This window comes from Ambystoma mexicanum, chromosome 2p, assembly GCF_040938575.1.
Source record: "Ambystoma mexicanum isolate Mex_15411 chromosome 2p, UKY_AmexF1_1, whole genome shotgun sequence".
NCBI lineage: Eukaryota > Metazoa > Chordata > Amphibia > Caudata > Ambystomatidae > Ambystoma > Ambystoma mexicanum.
In genome coordinates this window covers 1,262,802,911-1,262,817,103 of record NC_090923.1, presented here as the reverse complement: position 1 = coordinate 1,262,817,103, position 14,193 = coordinate 1,262,802,911, and the positions used below count along the sequence as shown (strand labels likewise).

The window sequence follows — 14,193 nt, the reverse complement described above, 5'->3', positions numbered from 1 at the left end:
ACTGTAACCCTAACAGCCCCCTGCCTCCCTGCACTTACCCAGAGCTGCGCTTCCCTGACTGCACTTACTCAGAGCCCTGCTCGCACCTCCCCCTTTCTCTCCTCTGCACTTCCCCATCTCATTCCCCTTGCACTCCTATTGTCGCACTTGAGCAATCCGAATGACACAAGGTCTAGTAGGATTATTTTATCCTCCCTATGTCTTCCATCCCTTGTCTTGTGGCACCTAGAAATACTTGTGTACAAGTACGTTATAAATGCCATATATCATATCATATTATATCATATCATATACTTTCTTAATGCAGCATGTAATTGTTTTACTTGTCATTAAGGGTAATGCAAACATGTTAAGTGTTATTATATGGCTAGACTGCACTAGTTTGAATGTATAACACACCAAAGAAGAACTTGTGCCAATATTTATTTAGAGCATTTTCTCACTCAGACAGAGAAAACATGTAAATGAAATAAATGTAACAAGATTCACATGGCAATTATTTGCAAAAACATGAAAGTACAATTTCTAAGACAATTTACAATAATGCAAAAATATAGAGTCCATGTAATCAAATTATCAAAAGACATAAGCATATCATAAAACCGGCATAGGAACCGATCTAATTAGCAATTAGGACATTATTATACTCACCATCATATACCCCTTGACAAACACATATCCTACATATGACAAGACTCACACCATACTTAAATGCATATATCTGAAACAGACCCTATGCACAGTCAGAATTATAATGCAAAAACAGCAAACAACATTGCTGATGCTTATCCAAACTGGCATTAATACATCAAGTAGTATGTGCCTCTCATTTCAAATACCCCGTAGCCCAAAGGCTTAACATCTAGGACTGTGAATTTTGTAAAAAATGAAACATTCAAATGACTCCAGAATAATGAAGGGACAACTTGAGTTTCGGCTTTGGATTATTATACAACGACTCAGCCTTCTTCAGGGTGATGATGCTTGATATGACATGGAGGTAAGAACATATCTGCAAGAAAAGCCAAAGTTAGGGAGTTAGCTATCTTTGCCATATGTCGGCCGGAATTAATTATGAACATATTCCAGAAAACTATGATTTTACTGACCTTCTCAATAGACATACAACCACTCAGTTTGGCCAGGCACTGGGTCCCCATCTGTCCCACACGTCACACTCCACTGTCAGAAAGGTAAAAAAAAAGTGTTCTCATTGTCTCTGAGTTATTTTCTTTAAGGCATTATTTCTTTATATTTGACTATTAACTTATGTTGTCATTGAAATACTTAATTCACTCTGAGTTAAACACCTGATTGAATCTATAATCACCCTCACAGGTATTCCACCAACGTGCACGTCGCCTGTGGAGTGATCATTCACGTCAATGCCAAAATCCCTGGCAGCATGCTTGACAGCTACAATTACCGCCAGTGACAACTCTTCCGGGCACTGGCATCTGGAAAATATGGTAACACCTGGCTCATTGGTGAGTATGAACTGTCAAGCACATTTATGCATGCACGTCACACAATGAACAACATACCATGACAATAAGTGGCAATAACAACCATGTAAACATTTTCAGGGGACAGTGCCTACCAACTATCACCATTCATGATGATGCCATACAGGAATCCTGCCAAACCAGTTAAGATATAATGCAGCACATGTAGCTACAAGGGGCATAGTGGAGTGCATATTTAGGGTGCTTAAGTCACGTTTCCACTGCCTAAAGCATTCTGACTGGGTTTTGTTATATGCCCCTCCAGTAGTCTGTAAAATCATTGCTGCAGCATGTGTACTGCACAATGTAGCCACACAGTGTGGCATACCGGCTGATATGCAGGTGGGACATCGCACTGGTTGGCCAAAGGGCACAGGGGGAGGCTGCACACACCCAGCTGGTGCAAACATATATTACCTGAAACCTGCCTGTGTGGAGCACAGACAATGTGGCTACGGCTCCTGTACCATTCAATGATGATTTGGGGCCTATCCTCCTTGCCCATACCAATTTCCTGAGAATGTGTGTCTGCAAGAGACAAACTGTGTGAGTCCACTAGACATAATATAACATTCACCGAAAACCAACACAGTCATGGCAAATGGAACAATAGTATCCATTGTGTTATAGGGATGCACCTTCAGATCCCAGCCACTCCCAAATAATTCAGATCGCGTAATTAACACTAACACGTGGGGAATGCATAGGGGTGGTCATAGAGGGGAGGGGGAAAATGTGGGTAGAGGTGACTGGTGGGAAACACATGTATTGTAGAAGAACATACATATCGAAGTGAAAATCACCACTTGCTTTGCAGAAGTGTCAAATACAATCCATTGCATGCACATGATATACAGAAAATGAACTAACACTGTATTCGACAGTAGTCCACAATCCTTGCAGGCTGTCTTGGAAACACAGAACAACAAGGACTCTTCTCTTGCTTGACTATCACATCCCAACACCCAGGCAAGGCAGGGAACATGCACATACTCACACACACACATATATCAAGGGTGGTGGATCAACACTGTACATAAAATGCATCACACATAAAGATTCACATGATTATGACACGCTGCCTGCTTTGATGAAGATAGAGAGCTCTGTGCCAATGGACATATACAACCTTGTCACCATTTTTGATTTTTAATACAAAACAAAGCACTTGTTCTCAAATAAGGGTGCACCTAACCTTTTTCCTTAGTTGGTTGTTAATACAATGGGCCTCATTACACGGATGGCGGTAAGGGTTTACCGGTACTGGTAAGGGTACCAGTGTCGGTAAACCCTAACCGCCTTAATACAAGGTCCCTTTGTGGGACCCTACCTCAACGGCTGGTTTTACCAGCCGTTGAGGACAGGACCCGCAAAGGGACCTTGGAGGTAATTACGGTACTGCAATTTGCGGTACCGTAATTACCACCTTCCCCATTCCCATTGAGCCCTATGGGGGCAAAAATGGGAATGGGGAAGTTCCATGGTGAATGGGGAATTACCGCCCCCACACACCTTGGAATAGGGCGGTAATTCTGCCATTCACCATGGCGAACTCAGTAAAATACCGGCGGCAACCATGGCGCTAACAGCGCCATGGTTACTGCCGTCCATGTAATGAGGCCCAATGTCTGTTTGTTTTGAGGTAACCCTACATTGTCCACAACAAAGCACACAACACAAGCAATGAAGCCCTCGACCATTGTCACATGGACCCCACCAACTATTTTGCATATAGACCCCCAACAACACACAGGAGAATACAAGTAGGAAGGCACAGCATAAAATGGAAAACAGTAGCTAACACATGCCTGGAAACTGCACTTAGGTGATATTGGTGCATAGTATAAATCATCATAACATAACATAACATGTAAGGACTGCCCTGCCCCCCTATGCTTGTCACACAGCAATATACAGGTGGAGTGGCCACCCTAATCTGTGACAATAAGTATGCTTACAGTACGCATTCACATAAAATTAGTCATGCAGAGTTTTAGAAATGCAAGTGCACTGCAAGAACAATGCACATCTCATCTCACATCATTCCCCGTGTAAGCCTGCACCAGCTGTATGGTCCAATGAATTGACGCTCTCCTCCGTAGGTCTGCATACCACCTAACTCTGCAGATGTGTCACGTGCAGGCATTCAACAGCAAATTCCCTTTCAATTGTAGCCACCAACTGCACATGCACAATGAACCTGTAGAGAAAAACAACATACAGTCAGGGAAGGCAACACATCCATGCATCTAATTACAAAGTAACAAGTGTCCCACTGAGTGCCATGCAACAAATGCAAACAAGAACTCCTCAGCCACCCATCAGCATGTGTCTCTGCACCCATACAGTCAGATCCACCCACCTCAGGCAATTATAATTTAATCACCCCACACAGTGACACCTTCCCCACCCACACCACCTCCAATGCTTGCCCCCAGAGTGCCATGCAAAGAAGGACCAGGTACCACTTACCCCTTAGCTGGTGAGGGGGAATTGTGCAGACTCTGATCCGGCCTGAGTCAAAATTACGGTTAGTGGACTCCCAAATAGAGATCACTGAGAGGTTGGAAACCCAGGATCCCCTTGGAAGCACTCCCAATGCCATAAAATGGAATCCCTTGTTTTACGTGGCATCAGGACAGTGCAGTAAACACAGGCAGGGGAGCTGGTGAGGGAAAGTCCAAGACAACAGGATAAAACATCTCATCAATTGCAGTGAAGACAGGATCCGGCACAACACAGCTGGTCAAAGAGGCAGCAGTCACACCGGAAGGCAGGGCTCAGAGGCAACTGGCATAAAGAGACAGCAGACTAGATAAAGGAATGAGAAAATGATGCCAAAGAGACTGCTACACAAATGTTAGCAGAGAACAGGCAAGCGTAAGGGAAGGCAGAATATACAGGGACTGGACTGATGGGGACCAATATGCTTGGAACTGAAGGGAGCGTTGAGATGCACTGAGCAACAGTCAACAGGCAGAAAAATATCTGCTGGTGTGCCATGCATGGAACATGTCCCCATGGAAAACCACACCACCATGCCAATGGCATGTGCCTGTGGTGAACATTGCATCACTCAAATGACCTGCAATGCTGTTCTGTGTGTGGATTTGTCTCAGGACACCACCCCGAGAAGGGGAAGCAGTGCCAAGAGTGGACTGGCATTGTGGGTAGACATGGCATAAATGGCTGACTGAACGGGAAGCCGCACGGCAGGCAACACACATGTAAAGGAAGCATAGAACCACCAGCCTACCATCACCATGTGTCCCCGTACCCATGAAGACAGACATGCTCACCGCAGTACATGGAAAAAAATACACTCTGCACTGCCAGACTCCCTGCCACCAACAATACCTCTACAAGTGCCACCGTCTGTGCCTACGACTTACCCGCACAAGGTACCCAACTGTCTTGCATCCACAGCGTCAGACCTGAAACAACATTCTGAACTTGCAAAGACATGCATTGCATCAATGTAAAGATACTCTACAGCCATGTCAACTCCCGTATGGAACAAAGAACTAGCCATGGACCATCCACTTTCAAGGTCCGGAAGTACAAATTACTAAGCATCCTCAACTATCAACATCCTAACAGCAAAACTGACCAACAGAAAAATCACTGGCAGAAAAGCAAACAGATTACAAGCACAGCACGATTTGCACCCTGGAAACAGGTGTCGGTCACCCCCGGGATGTGGCTACAAGTGAGGACAATGATTGTAGGCATAAACGTTCTGCACACCCACTGTCAGGTGTCATGTCTGCATTTGGGTCATCCATGGATGCAGGGGAGTAAAAGGACTCCAACTGAGGAGGTGATGGTCTTGGGAGTGGAAATATAAGTGTGATAGATGATGAGAAGGATGACCGAGGGCAAGAGTGAGACAGGACAAAGAGTGATCAATGAAGAGCAGTGGAGTGGAGAGAGAGAGAGGTATATGGGAATTGTAGTGCAAGGAGGATACTGCCTAGTGGGGAGAAGAGGAGAGATATGTTGGACATTACAGTGGGTGAGGGCACACAGAAGCTGGGCAAGATAGGAAGACAGAGACAGAAACACATGAATAATAAGCAGCATGGTCAGAGATCCTGGAAGGCACATAGATCAGGTAGAGAGAACATACTGAAAAGAACAATGAACAACAATTGACCTGATTGGGGAACACAGGTATAGTACATCAGGGGTACACATGCGCATAGCTGTACAACCATAGATGTTTCAAGGGTGACACACCTGTCCTGTGGAGTCAATGTAGAAAAATGACCAGATCTGTGTCACAAGAGGCAAGACAAAAAGTGGAGCAGCCTAGATTGTGTAGATCTGACAATGGACATGTGTGTTAGATGTGGAATTGTAGCAGGGCAGGTCATGTGAGCGGATAAGGGAGTAGAGTTGGCACTGGCACACATGAAAGAGAAGTGTGGACAAATATAACACCTGCAGAGCCCCATAGGGCACATGGGCCAGGGTGCGGAGAAGGGTGGCAGAAAGAAGACATCACGGCAGTTAATTAGGCAAGTGGTTAACAACCAAAATACGAAGAGTCCAGATGCACAGTGAATACAGGGTGTTTATGATGATATAGATCGAGAATGCGGCAAATACTGCAAATGGCTCCCGTGTGATAAGTGGTACACCTTCCCATAATTTTAGCCATCAATTGTGGAAGTGCAACGTCATAAACAATGCACATGCATTGAAGAGGAAGGGCACATACACACACATGCATGTAGACAAAAACACCTATACACTGACATTTACTGTGACTCAATCATCACACCTCCAGATAGAACATTTGTGAGAATGCATGCAAATATCGTGGTGACGACTAATACAGATGTAACACGAGAGACTGTGCTCATACATACCAGTTTACAGAGCTGTCCTGATGTGATTCCTTCATCACCTCTTCGGGAAAATATACCTCCACATTTGTGAAAGGAGGGCCAGTGCCTGGCAGAGGGCATGGGGACCAGGGAGGTGTGAATGGGTGCAGGGCGGAACTCCCATGGAGTGCAATCAATAGATGAATCAGTATTGCTGCAACAACATAGGACATGGTATGTCACCAGTCATAGTAGCAAATCAAGCATACATCACATGTGTTCTAGCTCCTTGAAGTGGCTCTTGTGGTAAATGGAATTACCAATAAAGATGTCAGACCAAATAACTAGACAGACTCAAAGAATATGGCAAAGTCCAACTTTATTCTCAATTTAATAAAGCAGGGTCAACTTGCAGACATCGGACTGATGCTTGCACACTCATACAAAAACTTGATTATACAGAAGTCGTTTACTCCAACATGTGTCATCTATGACATCATCCTACATGACAAATTGTAAAACGTATTAGCGGGAGGAATTGGTTTGGGGAACATATCTACTTATAGAATACATTGGGGTGAGTACACCATTGGATGTCTCTTATCTGTGAGGTATGCCTCAAACTACCTCTAAATATGTATAATACTGATTATAGCAAAATAAATGGCAGAAAATTGGTCTATGCAACATTGTATAGCAGGTTGCCCCATAGACCCACTGATTGGTTGGCATTCTCACCCAACCTTGGACTTTCGGCTCGGCTAGCATCACGTAAGCTAAATGAAACCCATGGGCTTGAATCACATCAGATTACTCCCCACTTTCCCAATTAGTCCATCATCTCTCATCAGTCCGGCCATGAGCCAACATTTCCTGTCTGAAGTTGACCTTTGTAAGTGAATTCAATCCAGCACTCCAACCAAGTCAATGCTTAGTATGGGATGCCCAATGGAAGCCCTTATTTATATATTTGTATGTCAAAGTTCTTTAAATCTGGATGATGAACCCTTATTTAATGCCCCTCTCTTTGAATCTCCCCAACCTCACTGAGCCAAGAAGTAGGTTTGTTTTGCAAATTAAAAGGTTTATTTGAAGAAATGAACAATATATATAGATCACACTTTTATGAATAAAATAATATCTGAATAGCACACTTATGAATATGAACAGTAATCAGTAATGGGTAATATCACAATATCAACAATCTCTTTAATCACTTGGGAGTAGGGATAGAAAGGATAAGGTAGCAGAGAATACTTTTATGGTTCAAGGAAATGCAAGGTGGGAAAGAATGCAGCACAGAAATAAACTAGATGTGGGTTCAATGAAAAGGCAATATGATCACTCTTTCCCCTGTGACTACTCACTCCCCCCACTATGCAATATAAAGGGATGGAAATGAGGGCACACAGGTTTCAGGAATACAATCAATAATACAGTTCAATTCCAGTTCCCCCCAGCAAGCTTAGAGAAAACAGGTATGATTCTAAAACAGGCAAAAGTACTTTTGAATGTGATTGCAATGGATGGAAAAATATGCTAAAATGATTTTAATTCACTAAAGGAGATTCAGGGTAAGTGAGAGTTACTTTGGATTGGTACAGGTCAACACTATCAATGATTCATGAATGATTATCTGATTGAAAACGAATTTCAGAAGTTGAAAACAAGAAACAGCTATTTTGACAAGTGGTGAAATGGAGCTAAATTGCAATTCGTGAAACGCGATTATGGAAGAACTCTAATGAATTGGAATATAAGGTTTGTTGGAAAACATAGCATCTTAGCTTCAAAATGACAGTTGAATTTCGCTTCTACGACATGCGCTTCAAAAGTTACAGAGGTTTTTGTGAAGGTAGATTTTTCAGAAATAAAGTCAAGATTTCAAAATGAAAGATCGCGCTTTAAAGATCAAGCAACAAGGATAGGCTTAGACTAAGGAGCTATGAAGAAGCAAGACACTCAACGGGCAGCCACCAGAACAGGGCGCCTCCGCTCTGATCTCTGTCCGTCAAAACACTTGTCCCTCTTCAGAAAATATCAGCGCAAAGATGATTATTGCTACAATTATCACAAACAATATAACAAGAAGAATTCAGGATGGACACAAGATTCTATAATGTAGTTCTGGATAAGTGGAAATGGTTGGAATAAGATTACTTTAAACTCAGAGATGACTATGCACAGTTCTAGACTTGATACTCACTCCTAGGCTTTATAATGGAGTGGGCCTCGTCAAAGATCTGGTCAAGGGTTTGGCTTCACTCGCCACCGGACAGGTCTCAGGCACTCTGGGTTCTGCTCTCAGCACTGCACTGCGGTCTGGGTGGCCTCTTGAACTGGATCTGATGGGTTCTGGATAAAGCTCTGCTCTCTGTTTCTGGATCTGGGTTCTAGCACAGGATTCTTGGTTAGAACAGCAAAAAAGCTCAGCCAGGCTGTTAGATTTTGAGATGCAACTTGGAAGTTTAGGGGTTAGAATCAGGTTGCAAAAGATTCTGAAGGCCTGCTGCAAAGAGTTCAGTTTTGTGTTAGGCCTCTGCTTCAGGGTTCTAGAGTTTGGTTCTAGAGTTGGTTCTAGATCTGGAGTCTTCCTGCAGGGTGCTGCGCCAAGAAATCAGTTGAGTAGTGGAAAAGTGTGTGTCCTATCTGTCCTCACAGTCCCTATTTATGTATTTGCAAAGTAGGTGGGGAGGCTGATTCTACAATGCTCAACCCTCTAAGGATCTGATAGGCTAGAGGATTTCCTATCCCCTGATTGGAGAAAGGATCAGCGTGTCAGAATGAGTCAGAGTGATGCTGTGTTTATGGTCCAAAAGAAATCCCTCCCTTTTGCTTTTACATAGAAAATCTATTTTCCCCAAAAAACATATTTCCCAGATATACAAGTTGTTGAGAATACATAATTACATGACAGATTGCTTAAGGTCCACTTCTGTTCAAGTCCCATGTTTCTACGAGCTTGGGTTCAGAAATGACAACATTTTTGTGCTTTTGGAGGGTTTCTCAATATTCCTTCTGCACCAAATTTGATACATGCATGCATATCCTCTCCGAGCATATTAATGTAAGTTTTTTATGTTTCTAGCATAAACACAGTATCTGCAATATGAATATATTCTGGGATCTTGTCACAGAACATCGCACGAAGTCCAGCTTAGTCTTGAACTATGAGTGCATTTTTCATTTTCACAATCTCAAAGTTTCACATTTTTGTCAGTTCAGTACACTTTGATTTAAGCATTTTTATAAAACATACATTTCCTTTCTCCGAGCTGCAGAGAAAATCTCCTCCCCTCTTGATTAACATGCCAATGCAACATCCTCCTTCTGGTGGGAATGACAAGGTGTGAATGGTTCTCAGGGAAGCAAGCCTTTTGGAGTTTTAACTGGATCAGGTTACTTTCTGATCAATTGTAACATAGTTCCTTGTGAAAAAAATAACATTTATAAACTTAAAATAAGCAACATATCTTTAAATCAAGTCTTTTTCAACATGAAATCACTCTGTGGCACTCTTATATGGCTTGTTGATGGAATTCTCTTCTTTGGCATATTTAACTTCTGAAACACCAGTTCTCCTGTTAGAATTATAAATCGCCAGCACCTGACAGAGGCGAGTAACGGTACTACACCCATTTTGACAGCTGTCTTTCCATCAATTATCTTTAAAATAGGATTTTGTTCTGAGAACATATGATTCTTGCTGACATTGTATTGATGTGGATTCTTGCAGTAAATGATGTGGAACACCCAACAAAGAGGTTGGATCTTTTAGGTGATTTGTGAGCCATGATTTTAGCAATTTGTGACAATCAAGAAAACAGATTTTCAAACAGCTCTGTGTTTCTTTTTCAATCAGCATTGCTATTTCCAAGTGGTTTCTGGCTACTTTGTGGGTAGCCCAATGGTGGTTTTAGGCAGTGATCTCCTGTGCTCACTGACATAGGCAAAATTAGATGGTGGCCTATTTTTCAGGTTTTCACTGCGCAATTTCTGGTGATTTCTAGCGAGCACCATGCTTTCCAGTGGCCATTATGATGTTTCTGCTGCCAGCAATGCACAGAGAGTTTGCGGGCTTGGATGAGTGGGTTGATACATCCCACACCTTGTAGCCTGATCTCTGTTCTGGGACATTTAAGGGAGTGTAAGCACATCACTATCTTCATCCAAGGCTTAAAGAATGGCCCTTGTTTTCAACTTCTGAATCACATGTCAAGAGACCATGAATTTGTCCATTTCAACCTCATATTTACTGCTATTTGATTTAATTATACTGAGTGTCATTGCTCTTCTTGGCCTATAGAGACCTGCTCACTTTATAGACTTTATACACTTTTAATTGTCCAATACTTGGCTCCTGCAGATGTTTTCTTCTTCTTTAATCTAAGAGAAACATATCTCATCCATGATTTATCTGTGTGCCTCCTTTTTTGCTTTGCAGCTATTCCTTACAAAATAGCATCCTTGATCCCAAGCCAACATAAACCCCTCATTGTTTTGCACACAAAGCTGTTCTTCTGGCCTCTTTTGGCTCTTCAACCCTGATCTGTTTCTTAGGTAGCTAAATTGAATCTTGACACAAGCCAGCGTTTATTTTCCAATTGTGGCCGTACTAGCCACGTATATATTCCTCTACAGCAAGCTTCTATATGTCTTTTCTACCTTGCGGTACTGCATATTTACACTTATTGGTCAGCAAGTTACTTCGTCTTCGTTTGCAGTCATGATTACTTTATCATTTCGTACATGTTTCTCTTGTCACTTCCATTACATTGTTTCTCTTAAGTATTTTATATTGTTTTAATATGGCTTTGTATATTTGCTTTATGACATCACTTTCCCTCAACAGGTTCCACTCAACTCTCCATGATGTCAAATGGTGCATGCTAACATCCTTCCACACGGCATCCTTTCACACTTTCAGTGCAAGGGTACATTTTGCTGGGCTGTCTGAGTGCATATTGTCTCTTGTACACTTGATGCAGTATAGGAACAACACAGGGGGTCCCATACAGAGCTCTTCTCCTACTGTTCAAATATGATGGTGGTGAGGGGGCAGGAGTTAGGGATAATGCTTCCAATGGCTACTCTACACACATTAGTGGAAAAAGTACATCAACCCATTGTTAACTGCACATGTCATCCTGTTGTTCAGTAGGGTTATATGCCAGCAGTTTGGGTGTCTTTGGCTTAGTGGGGCCGGTTTGCAGTTTAACAGGGGTGCAGTCTTTTATTAGGGTGACCTTGTGCTGTTTTGAAGGGGTGCAGCCATTATTTATGGGGGAACTCGCACGGTTTTGCAGGGGTGCAGCCTTGATTTACAAGGGAGCTTGCATGGTTTTGCAGGGGTGCAACAATGAGTTATGAGGGAGCTGGCGCTGTTTCTCAGGTGTGCAGCCTTGACTGATGAGGAAGCTTGTGTGGCTTCGCATGGGTGCAGCTTTGACTTACGAGGAAGCTTGTGCGGTTTGCAGGGGTGCAGCCTTGTCTTACATGTGACCGCATGCGGCGCTGGACGGTGGGTCATGGGTGGGCACAGTGGTTTGCGTAAGCATTGGTCTATGGCTATGTTTTTGGTTTGCCTCGGGGCGTGTTGTGGGCGTTCCTCGCACAGCTCGGTTTTCTCTGTGGGTCGGGTTGCTTTGCGATTTGGATTCCATGAATACACGGAGCGTGCATTGGGAACTTTGCACATAGGGACACGCTAAGTTGTTTTCAGCACGGGGACTTTGCGGGATCAATGCACACTTTTCTATGACTTTTCTAGGGCCCTAAGTGTCTAACTGTTTTGGATTAACTGAAGTAATTTTTGTTCCACCTACTCAGCTCAGTGCGGTAATGGAATACCACTCACGTGTATAGTGCTTATGTATGACATAACCATTCATAGTTGCATAATGAAGCATACTTCATGGGAAGATGTTCATGCATAAACTACTACTATTCAACAATATTAATGGAATTCTATGCATTTCTTTCAAACACTCAACACATATCTTGATATATTAAGAAAATATGGATGTAACCTACTCACATGTGTCAAACCTTTTTGCACCTGAGATGGAAATTAACCTATGATCTACCAGAACCTGATTGGTCATTGATAGATCAACTCAGTATAGCTGACCAATGTAAGTCCTCGGTTAAACCATTTTCATGGTTTTTAGACGGTAGATCCAAGTCTGCTCCAGTTTGAATAGATGGGCCGTCATGGAAAATTTGCTCCTGTACAGTTTCAATTGGTCAATCACCATCCACCCGAGGTCATCCACCATGTGGTTCTTTCCTTCAAAATGCTGGACCAGAGGGGCTGACAATGTCCCTTTATAGATCCTGTTCTGGTGCTCATTAATTCTGGTGGACACCTTTCCAGTGGTCATTACCACGTAAATTAATGAACACAGACATTTAATTACATAGATTACAATGGTCAAATTGCGGTTTGTGAAGTTCCTGAGCGACCACCTAAACGACCCATAACATAATTCAGTGTTTGTTTTAATTAAAGCACATTCACCAGAGTTATCACAAGGGTGATGACCTTTCACTGGATTGCTTTGTGATTCCCAAGCGGCCTCAATGCTACTTTGCAATAAGCTCAAATTGTTGACCATAAACCTAGACTGGACCAACCTGACTCTTACATTTGTAGCCTTCTTTAGGGTAAAAGCGGGCATCTAAGTAGGGCAATCTGTACTGGAGGCCAACTGACAATACTTTTTGATATGTTTCTTAATCTTACTTGTCTCTCTGGCTCATTTTTAACTTCTCTATGCAATAGTAGGGCATCTCGATTCGAATGCTGGGCTCTTTTGGCTGCATGTTTAACACTTTGGCAAGGATAACCCCTTCCTGACAGTCTACCCGCTAGTTAGTGGGCCTAATTCACAAAGTCCTCCCTGAATGTACGGTTCCATTATAAAGTTACAAACTGGCCATAAATTGGATATATGGGAGTCTAGCCAGGTAATAGCACTTATCATGTTTGCTTAACGGTTGATTCACAGGGACTGTGCATCAATGGTAAAGAAAACATGATAAGTGTTGTTAATTGGCTGGACTGGCCTACAATGAATGTAGGCCAGTGACACAACTTGTCATGTTTGCTTTACCCTTGTTGCACAGTTACTGAGGATCAAAGTTAAATCAAAGAAAACATGTTGTTATGTGGCTAGACACGCCTATATTTAATCTAGGCCAGTCTAGTCGTGGAATAACACTTAGCACTTATCATGTTTCCTTGACCCTTGATGCACAGTAACTGTGGATCAAGGGTAAAGCACACATAAGTGTTATTGCGTGGCAATACTGGCTTATATTCAATGATGGCCAGTCTAGCAAAGCAATAACATTTGTTAGGATTGCTTTAGCCTTGATGCACAGTAACTGTGAAACTGTGAATCAAGGGTAAAGCAAAGCTAAGTGTTATTATGTGGCTAGGCTACCCTACATTCAATGTAGACCAGTCTTACCACATAATAACTCTTATCATGTTTCCTTTACTCTTAGTGAATAGTGACTGTGAATCAAGGTTAAAACAAAGATAAGTGTTATTACGTGGATAGATTGTCCTACATTCAAAGAATGTGAGTTGACATCTTCTTAGTCAGACAGGTAGCCGGGGCTGGCTTGGTTTCTGGCTACATTACTCCTATAGTCTATCGTTCTTGACATTTGGAACTTATTTGTACTGATAGTTGATGTCCGTTAACCTCTAGACTCATTAGCATTTGAATGCGGGTATGGGGCATCAGGCCGCACCTCGGCTTTTGGCCCTATTCTCTGCTTCATCACCAGCTAAACAATGCTTAGAGGTTTTTAAGTGAATGAAAATGTATTAAGAATTTAAAGTA

The 14,193-nt window shown here is 42.5% G+C and overlaps 1 long non-coding RNA gene across 1 annotated transcript; it reads right to left on the bottom strand.

Moving 5' to 3' along the window:
• Nucleotides 1–421: 421 nt before the first annotated feature.
• LOC138566043 (uncharacterized) lies at nt 422–3,824 on the bottom strand. Its single transcript, XR_011301810.1, has 5 exons — nt 3,545–3,824; nt 1,923–2,033; nt 1,337–1,457; nt 1,110–1,182; nt 422–1,012 (listed from the first exon to the last, which is right to left on the bottom strand). It is a non-coding gene; the product is annotated as an uncharacterized lncRNA (long non-coding RNA).
• Nucleotides 3,825–14,193: the final 10,369 nt, after the last annotated feature.